Source organism: Podarcis tiliguerta (assembly GCF_965153285.1).
Source record: "Podarcis tiliguerta genome assembly, chromosome: 2".
Lineage (NCBI taxonomy): Eukaryota > Metazoa > Chordata > Lepidosauria > Squamata > Lacertidae > Podarcis > Podarcis tiliguerta.
In genome coordinates, this window is record NC_139535.1 from 100029616 (window position 1) to 100047947 (window position 18332).

Here is an 18332-nt window from a genome sequence, read left to right on the forward strand (position 1 = left end):
GTATCCAAAAGTGTTCCAAATGTAGGTTTTTAAGTCATGTCTAGTTGTTGCTTTGGTAGGGTCACATAAGCTTACTTATATTAGTCATAAAGAAGGTAAACAACTGCCTTATGGACTCTGAAAAAGATGAAGCTAATAAAACCCTTAGGTAGTTAATTACTGAGTTTTGCGGTGGTTCAACTTAATCATCAGCGCTAAAATGAGAGTTGCTGGCAGGAATCTAAGCTACTAGGAACTGGATTCCAGGGGCTGTTGAGACTCTTTAAGTGCACTGATGTGGGAGAGCTGTCTGCAAATGTTACTTTTCAAGAAAAGAATACGTTTCTGTCTCAAAGTTAGAAAATGGTTTAGCATAGTTTCCCAGTTGTTCTTTTCCACAATAGGGGGTCCCCAGTAATTAGCTAATTGGGAACCACTGCCCTAAATCTTTCACCAAACCACCTTCTTCCCTCTCTGTCCAGCAGAGCTCTGCTGCATGGAGGCAGCAGCAGAATATGGGTGGTGGGCAAGACAATTGGCCCTGATGTTCTGTGTTTTGATACTAGCTCAGAATCCAGTGGATCCCAGGCTGGTTCAACTCTTCCTTGCCATCACAACACCCCATTTCAGAACTTTCTACTCACTCCCACCAGTGGGAGACCAGCTGAGCTGAAAGAGCTGGGCAGAGGGACACCTGCCTAATCCAGCCCCACCATAGCCTTGTTTAAGGAGAGTTTGGATGATTCTGTTGGTCCTCTGAAATGATGATTCTCTTTTAAATTATTTACAAAATTCTGTATACATTCAGAAAGATAGAAACTGTTCCTTCTTTTGACAAAAGAGCTTGAGACCTGATGTGTTTTCTGAAGATGAACTATTTTTCTGATAAAACACAACTCGAAGACAATTGTTCATATTACTTAAGTATCACTTAGAATTCATTAAAAAGCAACATAAAATGAAAACAGTGGTGGGTAGGGGAGCAAAGAGAAAGTTTATATGTAATTAATGTTGCAGGGATTGAACCACAGCATGTCTCCTTTAGAATCTATAATTAGTTTTAAATCAGAGTGGCAGAAACTGTGCTTCTGCCGATTCTTTCTTGGAATTAGTCAATCTCCTATGTTGTTTACATAATATGAACAAACATTTGGAAACATATACTTTGGATGTTGTAGCCTCCAACTTTTCTTTGAGCTCTTCTCTGGTGTCAGTCTCTTTCCTAGAGACTTCCTCTCAAATCTATGCTAGCAGTTCCACACTTTTTGTTATATTCCTGCTGAACAGCAGTCTAAAATATGGAACAGTTACGCCCTTGAGAGGTGGCATGTTGTACACAATGTTTTCAAAATTTAGTGTTGGGGAACAGATGGATTTGAAAATGGACATATCGTTTCTTATGATGCAGCTCTGAGAGTGCTGATTTCCACCTGTTAAAAAAGTTTAACCCAAGTTTTAAGGGTTCACAGATTCTGGTGGGCTTTGGTAGGTAACAGTGTCTGAGAATTCCAACAAAAACTGAAATGTGTGCTGAAATGGCTGGCGCTCACGGATTCATTCCCATGGAATGGAAATCAAGCCAGCGAATGCAGTCAGTGTTCACTGTAGTTGTTATTTTCAGTCCACAAATGATAAAAGTAATTGATGTCTTTCCCCCCCCCATTTTGTTTCCCTTGCATTTCAATGAATGGTGTGTAACCACGTGATAATAATGTAATTAATTCTGTCACGGCAGACAGCAAACTGAACAATGTACTGTAGTTTTTGTCAGAAGGTGTTGTGCAGCAGAATGGAAACAGGGCTGCCTGCGACACACGCAGGTTGGAATGAAAATTTGTAGGCAAATAGGAATTGTGTTTACTCCTTTAAGGGGGAAGGGGTCATCACATGGAGCTTCAAAACCGCTCCAGGTCCCCTACATGATACCACCCACAGCTCCAGGTCAGAGGCTCCTCCTGAACCCGGTTGTGCTGCAAGATATTTGCAGGCTTAGTGCAGCAAGTCACTTTCTGAGAACAAACTTTCTGATGAGTCAGAACACATGCAGTATTGCTAGTACTTTTAAAACCGAATTAAACTGACGTTTAATCCAGACAAGATGGAAGTGTTGATGGTAGTTCAAGTTAGAGATGGTGGGACAGTAGAGTGGTTCGGTGGATTGAAAGGGGTTACCCTCACAATGTTTACAGCCTGAGGGTTGCAAACAACTTGTTCTTTTGATTCCAGTGTGGCAGGACTGTCTTTAAGTGCCTTTTTATCAGCTTAGGCTGGTCAGCCAGCTGCAGCTGCTTCTCTGAGATAGAGTTCAGCTCTCAGCCACTAATGCGGCAGTCATCTTTGTGAAGTACTGCAATTTGCTCCGTATTGTGCTGCCTCTGAATATGGGTTTAAAGCCTCAGCTAATACAGAAAATTCCAGCTCATTTCCCTCCTGGGCTATATGGTCTAGAGAAGTCATTTACGGAGCTTCTCTTCCCCTGTGTACTCTCCTTCTATAAAGGTGTGGAGGTTCCTGAGGGTACATGGAAAGACTCTCCTTGTCACGGTATCTGCACTGTGGAAAGCTCTCCCACTGGTGAGCTGTTGGGCTCCCTCACTGCTGGTTTTTCCTTATTCTTTCAGAAAGCTTTTTTTTTTGCAGGCGGACTTTTATGGGGCTGTGTTGTTTTAAATTATCTATTTTCTTTAAAAATCTGATTGTTTACAATGCAGAGTTGTTACAGCTTTATTGTGATTTGTATTTTTTATTTCTGTTTTATTATAATCAGCTTCAGGTGCAATGTGAATGAAAGAAAACATGGATTAGAAACATTTAAATAAATGATTAGCATTCACATGTAATTAAGTCCATTTATTCTTTTAAAGCTAAGTCTGACTGGTTGACAGTAGCATGCATTTTGTATTCTGACAAAGAGCAACCACCGGTATGAAATTTGGAGAACAGTAGGGCCTCTTGTTTGCTTGTTGACTTCTTGTTGATTTTCGAGATGCTATGACAGCAGTAAGACATCACAATGCCATTTTAAGCGAACAGAGGTGTGTTTCCTATTGCCATCACCAGCCCCATTCAGCTTATGATCTTAACAATGGTTAAAGCTTATGTCTCCATGGTTAAAAGATAAAGGTACCCCTGCCCGTACGGGCCAGTCTTGATAGACTCTAGGGTTGTGCGCCCATCTCACTTAAGAGGCCAGGGGCCAGCGCTGTCCGGAGACACTTCTGGGTCACGTGGCCAGCGTGACAAAGCCGCATCTGATGAGCCAGCGCAGCACACGGAACGCCGTTTACCTTCCCGCCAGTAAGCGGTCCCTATTTATCTACTTACACTTTGACGTGCTTTTGAACTGCTAGGTTGGCAGGCGCTGGGACCGAGCAACGGGAGCGCACCCCGCCGCGGGGATTCGAACTGCCGACCTTTCGATCGGCAAGCCCTAGGCACTGACGCTTTTACCCACAGCGCCACCCGAGTCCCCTGTCTCCATGGTTAGCACTAATCAAATTTTCAAACCACTTTCAAACCTTGATTAAAAGGATAATACAGGACCTTAAAGGTAAAGGTACCCCTGCCCCTACGGGCCAGTCGTGTCCGACTCTAGGGTTGCGCACTCATCTCGCTCAAGAGGCCGGGAGCCAGCGCTGTCCAGAGACACTTCCGGGTCACGTGGCCGTGACGAAGTTGCTCTGGCAAACCAGCACCAGCGCAGCACACAGAAACGCCGTTTACCTTATCGCTAGAAAGCGGTACCTATTTATCTACTTGCACTTAGGGGTGCTTTTGAACTGCTAGGTGGGCAGGAGCTGGGACCGAAAGACGGGAGCTCACCCCGCTGCGGGGATTCGAACCGCTGACCTTGCTATCAGCAAGTCGTAGGCACTGAGGTTTTACCCACAGCGCCATCCGCGTCCCTAATACAGGACCTTAGCCATGATTAAAATATGGGGGAAAGATTAGTCTCTTATTTGGTCTCCAATAGCAAACTCCAGGGGACTTTCCAAAAATTGTTGGGTTTGGGGACATTTAAGTAGATTGGCTTCTTGAGTTCTGGAACACCCAAGTAACACTGACTTCTCCGCTTAGATTCACTTGGATATGCTGCTTCTAAATTGGTGTCTACAGCAAACTAAGCCCCATGGTTTTACAGCAAACTATTGGATTGTAGGCTGCCTAAACAGACTAACTGGTTGGTTAGCACCTGTGTCTTCCCCACTCAGATATAGACTTCATACCTAGGGGAAGGGCATAATTCAGTGGTTCCCAACCCACCCACCCCCATAGACCCCCTTGAAAATTGCTGAGCATCTTGGCTGATTTTTCTGTCTTCTGTAGCAATTGTAATTTCATAGAATTCAAATTCTAATATGGCAAGATACAATCAAAGAAGCAATAAAAATACAATTAAAAACCAATTTGAATATTCAATGCGATGGATGTGCCATCCATCACCATCATTATCATCATCTCCCATCCTCAGTCAAAAATCCAGAGAGATGCTGGGGAACACCTGAGTGAACCTCATGGACCCCTGGTGGTTAACAGATCACCATTTTCTCCTTAGCAGGTACTGTTCGAAAAAACAACACAAATGATCAGTCATGTACTTATGGTTTGCAGGGGGGCATGTTTCACATGAGGAGAGACTGGGAGATTTTTTTTCTGCGCCAGGCCATTGCTGCTTTTTCAGCAGACCTCGTAAGTCTGTGAATAATTGTGTCTTAAATAATCAACACTTTGCCTGTCCTAAAACCATTTTAAGAATATTAATTACAACAAAGTCAGTCCGCTGTCTTAACTTTTCTGATTTTCTTAGATAGAAAATGAGCCCAAACAGTTTCCTACTTTATATAGTATTTCCCATTACACAGATAACAGGTATAGTACCGGTAATTAGGTGAGTTGTGTATTTGGGTGCAAACTGCAAAAGTGGAGTACATTTCTTGATAACTCTGCCTGTTAGTACATGATGAATGCTAGCGTGAGGAGTCTCTACTTATAGTCACAAGAGCAGAAGGGATTATAATATTGATGACCTTGATGATGTAGGAAACAGTAATAGCCTGCATTTTCAGTTGGGTGCAACAACCAAATGTTGCAGTGTTGAATTCTCATGTTCAGGATATTCTATTTCATTCCCTCTCGTACCCAGTTTCCCCCCTCAGCTGGTCAGCCAGCATTCCTTGCCCACTGAGCTTGCTTAAGTTTCAATTGAAAGTAACAAATTTTGCATGAAGGTTCAAGATTGTTTAGAAAGTGGAACGGAAAACTACTGGAATTCTTACAGTCCCATTCTGCAATTTTAATATGTTATAAAAATCTTTCCACTTCTGTTCATTATGACTTATTATGGTTAATGAGTGGAAAAGCCTTGTATGTAAACTAAACTAATTTTCATTTGCGAGCTGCAGTTTCATTTTTCATAAATGCTCTCTGAAGGCATCACAGGGCAAAAATTAATAGCGAATCTAATGTTTAACCCCAAATTATAACATAACAAATGTCAGATGAGTTTTTATAAATATTGTTCAACTTGTAGGTTGTGGAAGGAAATGGCTAAAAAAAATATCTTTGTAGGCTTAGAGGTCCCAGGCTTAGAGAACAGCTGGGCAGTGGGTCATCTGCACCTGGGGAAACAGGACAGCTGTTCAGTTGTGTAAAAAGAAAAGTCAGTTTTTCTGAACTCCTGAGAAACTGAAGTTATTGGTCCTTAAAATTATGCAGAGTACAATTTTCCATACAGGAAGGTTTTAGAGATTAAGTTCTGCTACATGGAAATCTTGAGAACCTCTGTTCATGCCAAGTGTGAATTTGACCTTGAAGAAGCACTGATTACTATTTTTGGTAACATCTGGAAAGTTTTTACAATGCATCGTTCTACATATGGGGAAAATTTTTCAGAATAAAAAAAAAAACAACACTTGGATTTTCATGCTTTATTTCTTCCAGATTGCTTTCAAAGAGCATTCATGACAAGAAAATAGTAATTTCCCGCATCAAACCAAATAAATTGTTCTTATGGAAATAACATTCGTGACAAGAAAAAACTAAGTAAATAAGTTGCTATCACGTAATCCAGCATCACTTTTTAAGGTTGTAAAGCGCAGAGAAAAGTAATAACAAAAATAATTGGAAATCACAAGGAGAAATTGTAGTAGTGCACCAAGACCAGTACCCCAAGGGCTTTTTTTCAACTGGAAGTCATCGGTACCTTTGTTGCGTTCCGGCACCTCTGTAGTGTTGAGTTGCCATTCCCCTACCACTTATCTAGAAGTGACAATCAGGTGACTGGGAGAATGTTTTAAATGATACAAACATGGGTGAGGTGGAACTATATAGGTCTTACCTACAGAAATGGTGCCAAGATATCCAACATCTTACCAGCTGGACGCAATGGGACATTCCCTTCTCCTCGCCACGGAACCCTCCCCATATCTGCTCTGGAGGGTCCTGTTACACAAGTGAAAGTCAGTTCTACAAAGACTCTCCTCCCTGGAAGGGAGGGGAGTGGTTGTGGGTGGGAGCCCGAGCTCCGCCCCTTGCAGGGGGCAGCCGCCCCCTGCCTTCCCTGTTACCTGGCTGGCGCCCCGCCCACTGACCGGCACCCAATCGGGAGCCGGCAGGGGGCGTGCCCAGGTAACTTCAAGTTACCGCGCCAGCCCTCTCCCCGGCCTCATTTTCTCTTCGCCCGCCGAGAGTCACCCACCCTCCACTCCCTTCAGCTTAGGGTCTCGACCTTGCTATGGACCTTAGGTTGGTCGCCCTGGTTAGGCAGGGGGCCTGGTAGGAGTTTTTCCACATGGCATTAGGCCATTTGGTTTTTTCGCCTGCCTCGTAGCAATCGTCACAACTTTCGTGGTATTGGTGGGTAGGTTAGGCATTGGATTATTGTGTTGTGGTGTGTTGGAAGGCTAGGTGTGGCCATCGCCTACGCCTTCAATTTTGGGTATTCCGTTAAAGGAATCCGGCGGTCGTGTATTCTGTCCGATGCCTGCTTGGCGGGAGGCCATGGCACGACCCCCGGTTGCATCAGGGGAGAGCCTTTAGTTGAATTAGCATCAACAGGCTCCGCCTACTGGTGATTCAACCCCTGTGGTGGATATCCAATGCCTAAGCCAATACCTTTTCCACTGCTGTAACCAATAAAGTTGTGGCCTTTTCATGCCCATAAGCCATATATCACGTGTCCTGGTGTATTCATTTCCTCTCCGCGGGGGTCGGGTCCTCGAACCACAACTGGGCTGACAGCAGTGGACATCACTGAGCCCATCATGTATGCTTAGATTATTTAAGTACCTATGCAGTTTTGAAGGAACTTCTTTCGAAAGGTGAGCCTCGAGTCGCATAAGAACATCTAAACAGCTTCATAATCTTATCGGCTGCCAATCTTTCTAAACTTTAGACTTTACCATTATGGAAGGCTCGGAGAGAGAAGCTGGCTTGGTTAAAAGGGATTTATAGGGTACAATGCATCCTGATGTAAAGGCAGTGAACTTCTTCAGGCTAGAACTGTAGCATTCTCGACATAGGGTCTAGTTTGACAGGTGTTCTGGGAGTGTTGGTTGTGCTGGAGGTGGGTTGATGGAGGCCCTGATTAGAGGCCCACCTTAGCTTGTCAGGGTGGCAGCACTGAGAAACCATTGTATCCAAGGCTTATATAAAATACAAAGTGGGGAGAAGAGCTCTGGTAAAAGGACAGGCAGCATACTTTATTTCAGTTATGAGCAAGAAACACTGTGTTTCGCGTAAATAAATCCCTTGGTAGCATTAAGTTGCACAACCAGCACTTAATGAAGGAATCTCATTAACTTTGGAAGGTCAAGTCATATGAATGCACCTGTCAGTTTCTCCATTGCTGTATTTTTCAGCAGATCTTAGCATAGCTACGCCCTGTCTCTCCATTTCCTCTTTTACGTTGAAGCGGACAAATTTTAGGAGCATATTCTTGAAGATTATTAAAGCTACAAGAATCCTAATTGAAATGCACCAGTTATTTTCATGCAGTGCAAGCTAAAAAAACACGTGCTAAAGTGATCCCCCCCCCCCCCAGCTCTTAGTCCTGTGAAATTTCCCCTTTTCCTGGTAACAACTACCTTGCATTTTTGAAGATGTTTGCAATTTCAAAGATAAAAGACACGAACTGCAGCCTCATATCAGTTTGGACACATGCCAAGTGTGTGTTTGAGTGAAAGCTGTTTGGATTCCAAGTAATTGTCTTTACTCTTTAAAGTTGCTCTAGAAAGTTGTGTAAACTTGGATGTAAGCATGTTGAATTATTTATGTGAAAAAATTGTACTTTTTGCATCCATAGATTTTTACATATTTTGTTGGGCATGATTGTCCTTTTCACTGCACTTCTTGTATGCATCATTATGAAAAGAGGCACTGTAATAATAGGGGATGCTACTTTGATCTGTAGAGCACCACTCAGTGGTGGTTTGGAAATTGTCTGACATACTGGTGACGTTAATGGCTGACCCTGTTTTGGGGCTGCTGATGTTGGAATTTTAACATAGAAACTTCAGAAAGACCAGGAAGCCTGAAGAAAACAGCACATGTTGCATATCTCATTGCAGACAACAGACAAACTTTTTTCGTTCTTAAGCTGTGTAATAAAGTTTTAAATTATTGTTCTGTGGGAGCAAGTGCTTCACACCATTAAAATCATGAGTGCTGTATTCTCAAAGTTCAAAGTTTCAGATTTATAAGATCAACTTACTGGTGCTCGTTAATGGTTCCTCGTCATCCTGGAAAAAAGTGACAAGTGGGGTGCTGCAGGGTTCTGTCCTGGGTCCGTTGTTGTTCAACAACTTTATAAATGACTTGGAAGAAGAAATTAAGGGGATGCTCATCAATTTTGCAGATGACACCAAACTGGGAGGGTTGGCTAATGCCACAGAAGACAGAATCAGAATTCAAAATGACCTTAACAGATTGGAGAACTGGGCGCAAGCTAACAAAATGAATGTCAATAGGGACAAATGTACAGTTCTGCACTTAGACGGGAAGAACCAGATGCACAAATATAGGATGGGGGAAACCTGGCTTACTAGCAGTACATGTGAAAAGATATAGGGGTTTTGGTGGACCACAAGCTTAACATGAGTCAACAGTGTGATGCAGCAGCAAAAAAACCTAATGCTATTCTAGGTTGCATTAACACATCACTTGGGAAGACAGGCGAACTAATATCAGTGTACTGGAAGAAGCAAAGATCACCAGTGTTAAAGCAATGATTCTTCAACATCAACTTCGTTGGACTGGTCATGTTGTGCGGATGCCTGATGATTGTCTTCCAAAGCAACTACTCTATTCTGAACTTAAAAATGGAAAGCGTAATGCTAGAGGTCAACAAAAGAGGTTTAAAGACTGTCTCAAGGCATATCTAAAAAAATGTAGTATAAACACTGATAACTGGGAAACACTGGCCTGCGAGTGCTCCAGTTGGAGAACAGCCTTTACCAAAGGTGTCATGGGCTTTGAAGACACTTGAACTCAGGATGCAAGGGAGAAACGTGCTAAGAGGCAGGCACGCTTGGCAAATCCACACCATGATCAACTCCCGCCTGGAAACCAATGTCCCCACTGTGGAAGGATGTGTGGATCCAGAATTGGCCTCCACAGTCACTTACGGACTCATTTTTAAAACCGTGTTTATGGAAGACAATCTTACTCGACTACGAGTGATCACCAAAGAAGAAGTGTCCAGATCAAGGAAAGTAATAGTACCACTCTATTCTGCCTTGGTCAGACCACACTTGGAATACTGTGTCCAATTCTGGGCAACTCAATTTAAGAAGGATGTTGACAAGCTGGAACGTGTGCCAAGGAGGGCAGTCAAGATGATAAAAGGTCTGGAAACTAAGCCTTATGAGGAATGCTTGAAGGAGCTGGGTATGTTTAGTCTGGAAAAGAGGAGACTGAGAGGAAACAGGATAGCCATCTTCAGATATCTTAAGGACTGTCACATGGAGGAGGGAGCAGGCTTGTTTTGTCCTGCTTTGGAGGGTAGGACTCAAGGCAATGGCTTCAAGTTACAAGAAAGGAGAGTTCCACTAAACATTTGGGGGGAAACTTTCAGACAGTAAGAAAGAGCTGTTCGGTGGTGGAACAGACTCTCACAAGAGGTGATGGACTCTCCTTCCTTGGAACTTTTTAAGCAGAGGTTGGATGGTCATCTGCCATGGACGCTTTAGCTGAGATTCCTGCATTGTAGGGGATCAGACTAGATGACTGTTGGGTCCCTTCCAACTCTGAGATTCTATGATTCTATTAAATTTATTTTCATGAAGTAGAAGGAATGAGGTACCTCTAACTACCAAGCTGTTTCCCTATATAAAATTGTACAAGCTTGAAAAGCTCATTTTAACAAAGTCTGCCCCTTTATTTTAAACTCATTAGTTATTTCGCCTGCAGAGTTCTCCTCCACAAGGACATGTCCTTTTTGGAGAAATCTTATTAGGCCCCAAGCTTTTGAGCCTATGATGTGGCTCACTGTTTGCTGTGGCAATGCTGTTGTACATCTTGTTGATATATTTTTCACTGAATGATTCATTCTTTTCATTTTGTTTTATGTTGTAATACCATGCAGTGTAAACAGCAATTCTAACTGCAGGAACCTAAGAGGGATTTTAAAGGTCAGGCTGTCGTTAAATCTCTCCATTTAGATGTTCTGAGATCAAGATATTACATTTCAGTCATATGTGATAATCTGAGTCTAAATCAGAAAGTTCTCTTCTTCAAGGAGACATTTGTGATTAGATTTATGATTTGTAGCATGCTAAAGCTAAATGAAGTTGCTTTAGAGGCAAGATAACATGGGACAGAGAAAAGCAAGTGTTTTGAGCCCTACGTATGCTTTGAGCATTATAGATGTCCCAATTGCATTTTTTAAAAAACACCATTTTATCGGAATTCCATGAGTTGTTCCCAATCCATTCATAGAATGAAGACTTCCATGGATGAGAAGCAGGCAATTGTAGCAATTTCTCTCTTTCTCCTGAAGCCTCTACCCTACCTCCCATGGTGCTTTGGAGGGTTCCACTACACTTTGGAGCAGATTGGGTATTTGTAGAGGGGAAAGGAATAAGCAAAATTCGTCTCCCTCTCCCTTCTGTTCATGGAATCTTTTGCTGACTTAAAGAGCCATCCTTGATCAGAAGGCCAGCCTAGGCCACAACTCGGCATGCTTTTGTTTAATAACTGACCCCACAGTTTACAGATTTTGTATTTAGTTCTTCCGTATATTTTTTAAATAATGAGGGCCATTGCTTAGGTATATACCTTATTTTATTGTTCTGTCTCAGGCAGGTGTCCATATGGTATTTTATTGTTGTTAATAATGCTTATTTTCTCTAAGTTTTCAACATCTGTAATAAAAAAAAAAATCTGAAAAGGAAGACAACTTTCCCCTATCTGCCTGCAGTAGAGTGCAAAATCTGTTTCTGCATTGGGAGGTTGCTCATTTTGCCACAAGGGAAGATGCAAAAGTTCATATTCAACCATTATGGAGAAATTCACCTGGATTTCCAGATATAGTCACTCTACAAGTGAGTCTGTATGCAGACAGCTTCTCTGCTTTCGCTGTAAGCTTTATCACATAGCCTGAGTCACAGTAGTAGTATTCCTCAAGAAAGGTATAAATGTCTCACATCAGTTCCCCACCCCCATCCCCCTTGCTTTCCCCCACATGTTGACAGTGTACCTTCTTTGCAATTGTTTTCAAAATACACTTTATGGTCAGAATATCTTGTGTAGAAATCCTGGGCAGGCAGCTGGTGAGCATGTGTTGCCTCTGGATTTAGTGTGTGTGTTTATACACAAAAGGTAAAGGCACCCCTGACCATTAGGTCCAGTCGTGACCAACTCTGGGGTTGCGGCGCTCATCTCGCTTTATTGGCCGAGGGAGCCGGCGTACAGCTTCCGGGCCATGTGGCCAGCATGACTAAGCCGCTTCTGGCGAACCAGAGCAGCTCACAGAAACGCCATTTACCTTCCCGCCAGAGCAGTACCTATTTATCTACTTGCACTTTGATGTGCTTTCGAACTGCTAGGTTGGCAGGAGTAGCGACCGAGCAACGGGAGCTCACCCTGTCGCGGGGATTCGAACCGCCGACCTTCTGATCGCGGGGATTCGAACCGCCGACCTTCTGATTGGCAAGTCCTAGGCTCTGTGGTTTAACCCACAGCGCCACCTGTGTCCCGTTTATACACAAAGAACATGCCTAATACCCAAAAAGTCTCCATATGGAACTGTTCTGAATAAGAAGGAACATGGCTTGGCTAAAAGGGATTTATAGGTATCGTGCATCATGGTGTGTTGCTTAACAAGAAATTTCTTAAGTTTGCAATAGATGTATAGTACAATATCTGAAAGGCCACCTCTTTTCCTACAGGTTGTTAAGAGTGCCAGCCAGGAGCAGGCATTCTGTGTAACAGGCCAAACCACGAAATTCCTCCTCCACGGAGGTGTGCCTCTCACCTTCATTGCATAGCTTCCTTCATATGCTGAAGGTGCACCCATTTATCTTGGCTTTTGACACCTGAGATTTATATATTTTAGGACCCACCCTATGTAAATTGTTTAAACTGATTTTAAAATTGTAGTTTAATATTGTTGCAGCCTTCCCTTGGACCTTATTGTAAAGTAAATACTACTGCTACTGCTGCTACTACTACTACTACTACTAATAATAATAATAATACATGGAAATATAATTTCTATGAAGTCTTAGTGGATGTTAGGACAGCATAATTATGAGGGTCGTTCATTAAAAATTTCCCCTGAGTCACTTCCGGTTATCGTAGGAGGATAAAATTGCACATGTATAATGATACATCTCTCCATAGGTAACGTGTTAATTTGTAGCTCTGAACTCCTAGCGGTTTCTCTGTTATGGGTGCTAATGTGGAGTAACCTCTGATAATGGCACCAGTTGAATGCAGAGTCCTGTACTTGAAAGGGCGCACACCACGGGAGACGTTCTAATGAGATGAAAGGGACTTATGAGGAGGATGCCCCATAGTATGACGTAGTCAAGCACTGGCATCATCACTTCAAGTGTGGTCAGACTTTGGTGGAATAGCTCCCATTCCTGGGCGACCACAGTCTGTCATTGATGAAGACATCATCTGGCAAATGTAGGCTGCCATTTTGGAGGATCGCCACATAACCATTCGCCAATTAGCTGCAGATGTCAAGATCAGTGTGGGCTCTGTAGAAAAAATCATCCGTGACCATTTGCACATGGGAAAGGTGTCTGCACCGTGGGTTCCCCAGCTGCTGACGCCTTTCCAGAAGCAGGAATGAGTCACATGCTCACGGGCTCTTTTGGCCACGTGTCACAAAAACCATGATGACTTCTTCGCCAGACTAATTACTCAGGACAAAGCATGGGCCCATCATTATGACTCAGAGACTAAATCCCAGTCCAAACAATGGAAACACTCTTGCCTCACCATCTCCAGAGTAGGTACGTGTCCAACTATCAGTGGGCAAGGTCATGCTCATGGTTTTTTGGGACCAGTGTGGAGTAGTGATGATGGATTTCCTGGCAAATTTCCTGCTGCAGAAATTGCAGAAGGCCATCAAAATTGAGGTGCATGGTATGCTGACCAAAGGTGTCCGCCTCCTGCAGGATAACGCACTGGTTCACAACTCGCATGTTGCTCAGGCGGAAGCATGGTCCTGTGACTATGAAATCCTCCCTCACCCTCCTTATTCTCCTGACCTCACACCATCTGACTTCCACTTCTTTCCAAGGCAAGCTTTTTCCAGACAATGAAATGCTGATTTATGACGTCAAGTCGTGGCTTCTGGCGCAACCTGCCGACTTCTGCAGACGAGGTCTCCCTAGCTGCATAAAGCGATGGGAGAAGTGTTTGGCTCTTGCTGGTAGCTATGTAGAGAAGGACTAATAACTGTTCCCAGTTTCGTTTGTCTCAGTCCACGGCAAGTACGTGAGGGGAAATCTTTAATGAACGCCCCTCGTATGTTTATTGTTGGACTATTCACTTCTTTCAGGGATTGAAATGATTTACATCAGTGTGGTGGATTCAGACATACGTAAATGAGTGAATATGATTTATTCTCATGTTGAGGACAGTGCGTTTCTAGATTAAATATTCATGCAGTTGGACAGTAAACCATTTTATCCTTTCCTCTTAACTGACTCCCCAGCCTCACTGAGCTGTGGATTATTATAAACTTGAAGCCTGCAGAGAATACAGGGACAGATGGATTTTAATCTGCCACTAATTTATATTTGCCACATAGCAGAACTGATGTTGAGACAATAAAATAACGAGAGCTTTGACTTCTGAAACTCTTAGGTAAAGCTGGCATTGAGTTGTCTGCTAGTTTAAGTATTTTCCACCAAAGACATTAACAACCCAAAATAATGTATTTCAGCTAGAGCTAGTAAATTTGAGAAAAAGGAATTTGCGTTATGGGTCAAGAGTTATTTATTTGGAACAGTCTTCATACAGAAAGTAAGAGAACTGTATATTAACTTGTAGGCAAATTATAAAGAAAATAAGCCAGCTTAATTATGAAAATCAATCTATTAATTAGCCAGTGCATATGTAAATATTCTCCCCAAACAGGAATATTTTCAATTATATTTCTTCATTCACAGTCATCTATTGCACCTTGTACAGGCACCAGAACTCATTAGAATACTAATATCTGCCTTATTATGCCCGATTTGCATAAGAGCTGAGATCCCATGTGTTCACGTTTAGTCCAGTGTTTCTATTTATACAAAACAGGATTTTTCCACTTCATCTTTCTGTGTCTGGGCAATTAGGCTGAAAAGGACACTGTCATCCTAGTTGAGGACCAGATTTATGATTGGTTAAAAATAGTTATAAAAAAAGCTAAACCAATAGAAATAAAATGAGACAGATGCACCAAGCTCATCTATCTTAGGTTCTTGTCATAGGATCAATCACTGCCATACCCATCTCTCACGCAGATCTTATTGCAAGCTTATTTCTCTGACTGCTCAACTGTCCATACATTCCTTTTGTCCCAGATTTAATTGGACATAAAAGCTGGAGGAAGGAATTGTGTGTAGCTTTCATGCCACTTCTGAGGCTGGTGCCCTTTCTTGTAAGAACAACTGTATTTTATCTGAAAGAATCAAATGCAATTAATGAGTGCTTTCAAAAAAGATAATAAGGGATTAAAAAAAAAATCAATTCTGAATTGACCATCTGTGACTCAAATGCAAACAAATCAAAATTATCAAACCTAGACAGCATCTTAAAAAGCAGAGACATCACCTTGCCAACAAAGGTCCGTGTAGTTAAAGCTATGGTTTTCCCAGTAGTGATGTATGGAAGTGAGAGCTGGACCATAAAGAAGGCTGATCGCAGAAGAATTGATGCTTTTGAATTATGGTGCTGGAGGAGACTCTTGAGAGTCCCATGGACTGCAAGAAGATCAAACCTATCCATTCTGAAGGAAATCAGCCCTGAGTGCTCACTGGAGGGACAGATCGTGAAGCTGAGGCTCCAATACTTTGGCCACCTCATGAGAAGAGAAGACTCCCTGGAAAAGACCCTGATGTTGGGAAAGATGGAGGGCACAAGGAGAAAGGGATGACAGAGGACGAGATGGTTGGACAGTGTTCTTGAAGCTACAAGCATGAGTTTGACCAAACTGTGGGAGGCACTGGTCCTGGTGTGCTCTGGTCCATGGGGTCACGAAGAGTCGGACACGACTAAACGACAACAACATCCCCAGACAATAGCAGTAGCGACAGCAGTGTCCCAGAATTTGTAAAACTGGTAAAGAAAGTTACATCAATATGTTGCTTCATCTACACCTAGATGAGAAATCTTAAGAGGGTACCAGACTTCTTGTTGTACTACAACATTTTTCATTTGAGAAACAGCCGCCTTTCAATTGAAAGCTTTGCAGCAACGTGTGATTATTTACTGAAGAGAGATACACAGAGGTCTTATGTTGAAAGACAGTAGTTGGATAAAGCATAACATCCAACTTTGGGATAAATCCTTTTGCATTAAAGGTTTGGGCTAAGTGGAGAAAGATTTGGGCCACTGACATTTCCCCTGTGTCTAGTTTCCCCAAGCAGGATTTTTCAAACTTGGCAATCTGCGTAAGTGCTGCAGTTTTGCCCAAAATAAATGATGGTTGGTGATTGCAAAGTCACTGCAGCATTTTCCCGTCAGTGGCACCCAGATTGTAGAGCAGCTTGCCTAGGGAGGTGTGTGTTTGGGCCTTGACAGCTTGCCTTTCAACAGGTGTCGAAGATGACAATATTTTAGCAAGCCTTCCAATTCTGCCTCTGATGTCTTAATTGCTGCTTCTTTCTCTTCTTTTGTTGCTATATCTCTTATTTATCTGTAAGTTTGCAGTACACTTTGGTCAAAACTGTATAGAAATTATTTATATAAATCAAAGATTGTGTCTAAAAGGTATACAAAGTATACATACAGTAGCTAATTGTAAAGTTAATATTTGGCAGCTCTGGCTACATAAAAGAATCTGCTGCCTTTTCCTTTCATCATGCAGTTAGTCCAGCATTAGCATGCCATGCTTCTAGTAAAGGTAAAGAGACCCCTGACCGTTAGGTCCAGGTCGTGGCCGACTCTGGGGTTGCAGCGCTCATTTCACTTTATTGGCCGAGGGAGCCAGCGTGCAGCTTCCAGGTCATGTGGCCAGCATGACTAAGCCGCTTCTAGTGAACCAGAGCAGCGCATGGAAACGCCATTTACCTTCCCACCGGAGCGGTACCTATTTATCTACTTGCACTTTGACGTCCTTTTGAACTGCTAGGTTGGCAGGAGCAGGGACCGAGCAATGGGAGCTTACCCCATTGCGGGGATTTGAACCGCCAGCCTTCTGATCGGCAAGCTCTAGGCTCTGTGGTTTAGACCACAGCGCCACCCGCTAATTAGTCATCACATCCCAGCATCCCTAGACAACTGCCTCTCCATCTGTGTAGTAGTAATCACATAGGACATGTTTTAAGTTGCTGCTGTGCGTTTGCATTTGGGGCCTGTTTTCAACGACTGGGGAGCACCTGTCCATCTTCCAGCAGAGCAGCCAAAGCAGTTTCTCTGCCAAAACCAGGCCAACATGGTGACTGAAATGGATCTAGAAAGCCAGTTTTCTCCATGAGCGCTTGGTTCGGGTCCACGGCCACCCGCTTAAAAATCTTGCCCAAGAAGGGAAGATTGCCAACAGGACAGTAGTTTCTTAGATTTTCAGAATCCAGGAGGGTTTCTTGAGGTGTGAATTTACCACTGCCTTTTTCAAGCAGGTAGGGACCACCCCCTCCCATTAATCACCTCCCTGGCCCAGCCACCTCTCCCATACCTGCTAGTTTTTATCAGCCAAGAGGGGCAATGGTCCACAGTGCAAGTGGTTGCCCTGTCAGATCCAAACTGTCAGATCCAAACACCTTGCCCATAAACTCATCCAACACAACAGGACTAGATATCCCTTGAGATCCATTTGCTTGTAACAGCAGAGTCAAGATCAGGCATAGGCAGACTGGGCCCTCCAGATGTTTTTGGCCTACAACCTCCATGATCCCTAGCTAACAGAACCAGTGGTCAGGGATGATGGGAGTTGTAGTTTCAAAACATCTGGAGAACCAAGTTTGCCTATCCTTGTGGATGCAAGCGATTTTATCCTCAAAACATTTTGCAAACTAGTCACAGTGAGCTACCATTGGTTCTGCATTGTTTTCAGTCCAGCCTGTAAGAGACTCCACACTATCCAGAAAAGCTCATGAGGATGCAATGGAGGCAGCCTTCTTTGCTGCCTTCATTGCCAGTAGGTAGGCTCGATGATTAGCCCTCACCAACGTTAACAGTCTCTTTCTTTCATTGCTTGTTTCTGCTCATTGCCAACCCATGGCTTGTATATTAACTTTGCTTTACAACTCCGATCATGATTTGAGCTTCCAGACATTTAGACAATCAATAGTACAGAGCAGCCTGTGGGCTCACCAAACCACAATGTGTAAAGCTGTTTGTCTGCTTTAGTTTTCCATTTGCACTGCAAATCATTACTTAGAACAGTCTGTCTGCTTTGAAAGCAACAAAGGGTCTTGTTGCACCTTAAAGATTAACAGATTTATTGTGCCATAAGCTTTTCACATTTTGTGCATGGAGGCTTATGCCATCAAAATACTTGTTAGGGCACTTCCAGACTGTCAACTGTTTTGGGGTGGGATTCAATCACATAATGGCAAAATCAGGTTGTGTAATTAAAGTTGTGCTCTTGCACAACAAACTCCTAAGTCCCAAAAGTGGACTTTTTGTCATAAAGAAAGTGAGGATTAACAATTGCTTGAGACACAATGAATGCTCACAACATATTGGAC

At 43.0% G+C, this 18332-nt stretch overlaps 1 protein-coding gene and 1 long non-coding RNA gene across 4 annotated transcripts in view; one reads left to right on the forward strand and one right to left on the reverse strand.

The window, feature by feature from the left end:
- PITPNC1 (phosphatidylinositol transfer protein cytoplasmic 1) overlaps positions 1–18332 on the forward strand; it is a 132259-nt gene that overhangs the window by 33216 nt on the left and 80711 nt on the right. The window lies entirely within an intron of this gene.
- LOC310671828 lies at positions 1384–8660 on the reverse strand. Its single transcript, XR_014508235.1, has 4 exons — positions 7202–8660; positions 3892–6444; positions 3470–3522; positions 1384–3108 (listed from the first exon to the last, which is right to left on the reverse strand). It is a non-coding gene; the product is annotated as an uncharacterized lncRNA (long non-coding RNA).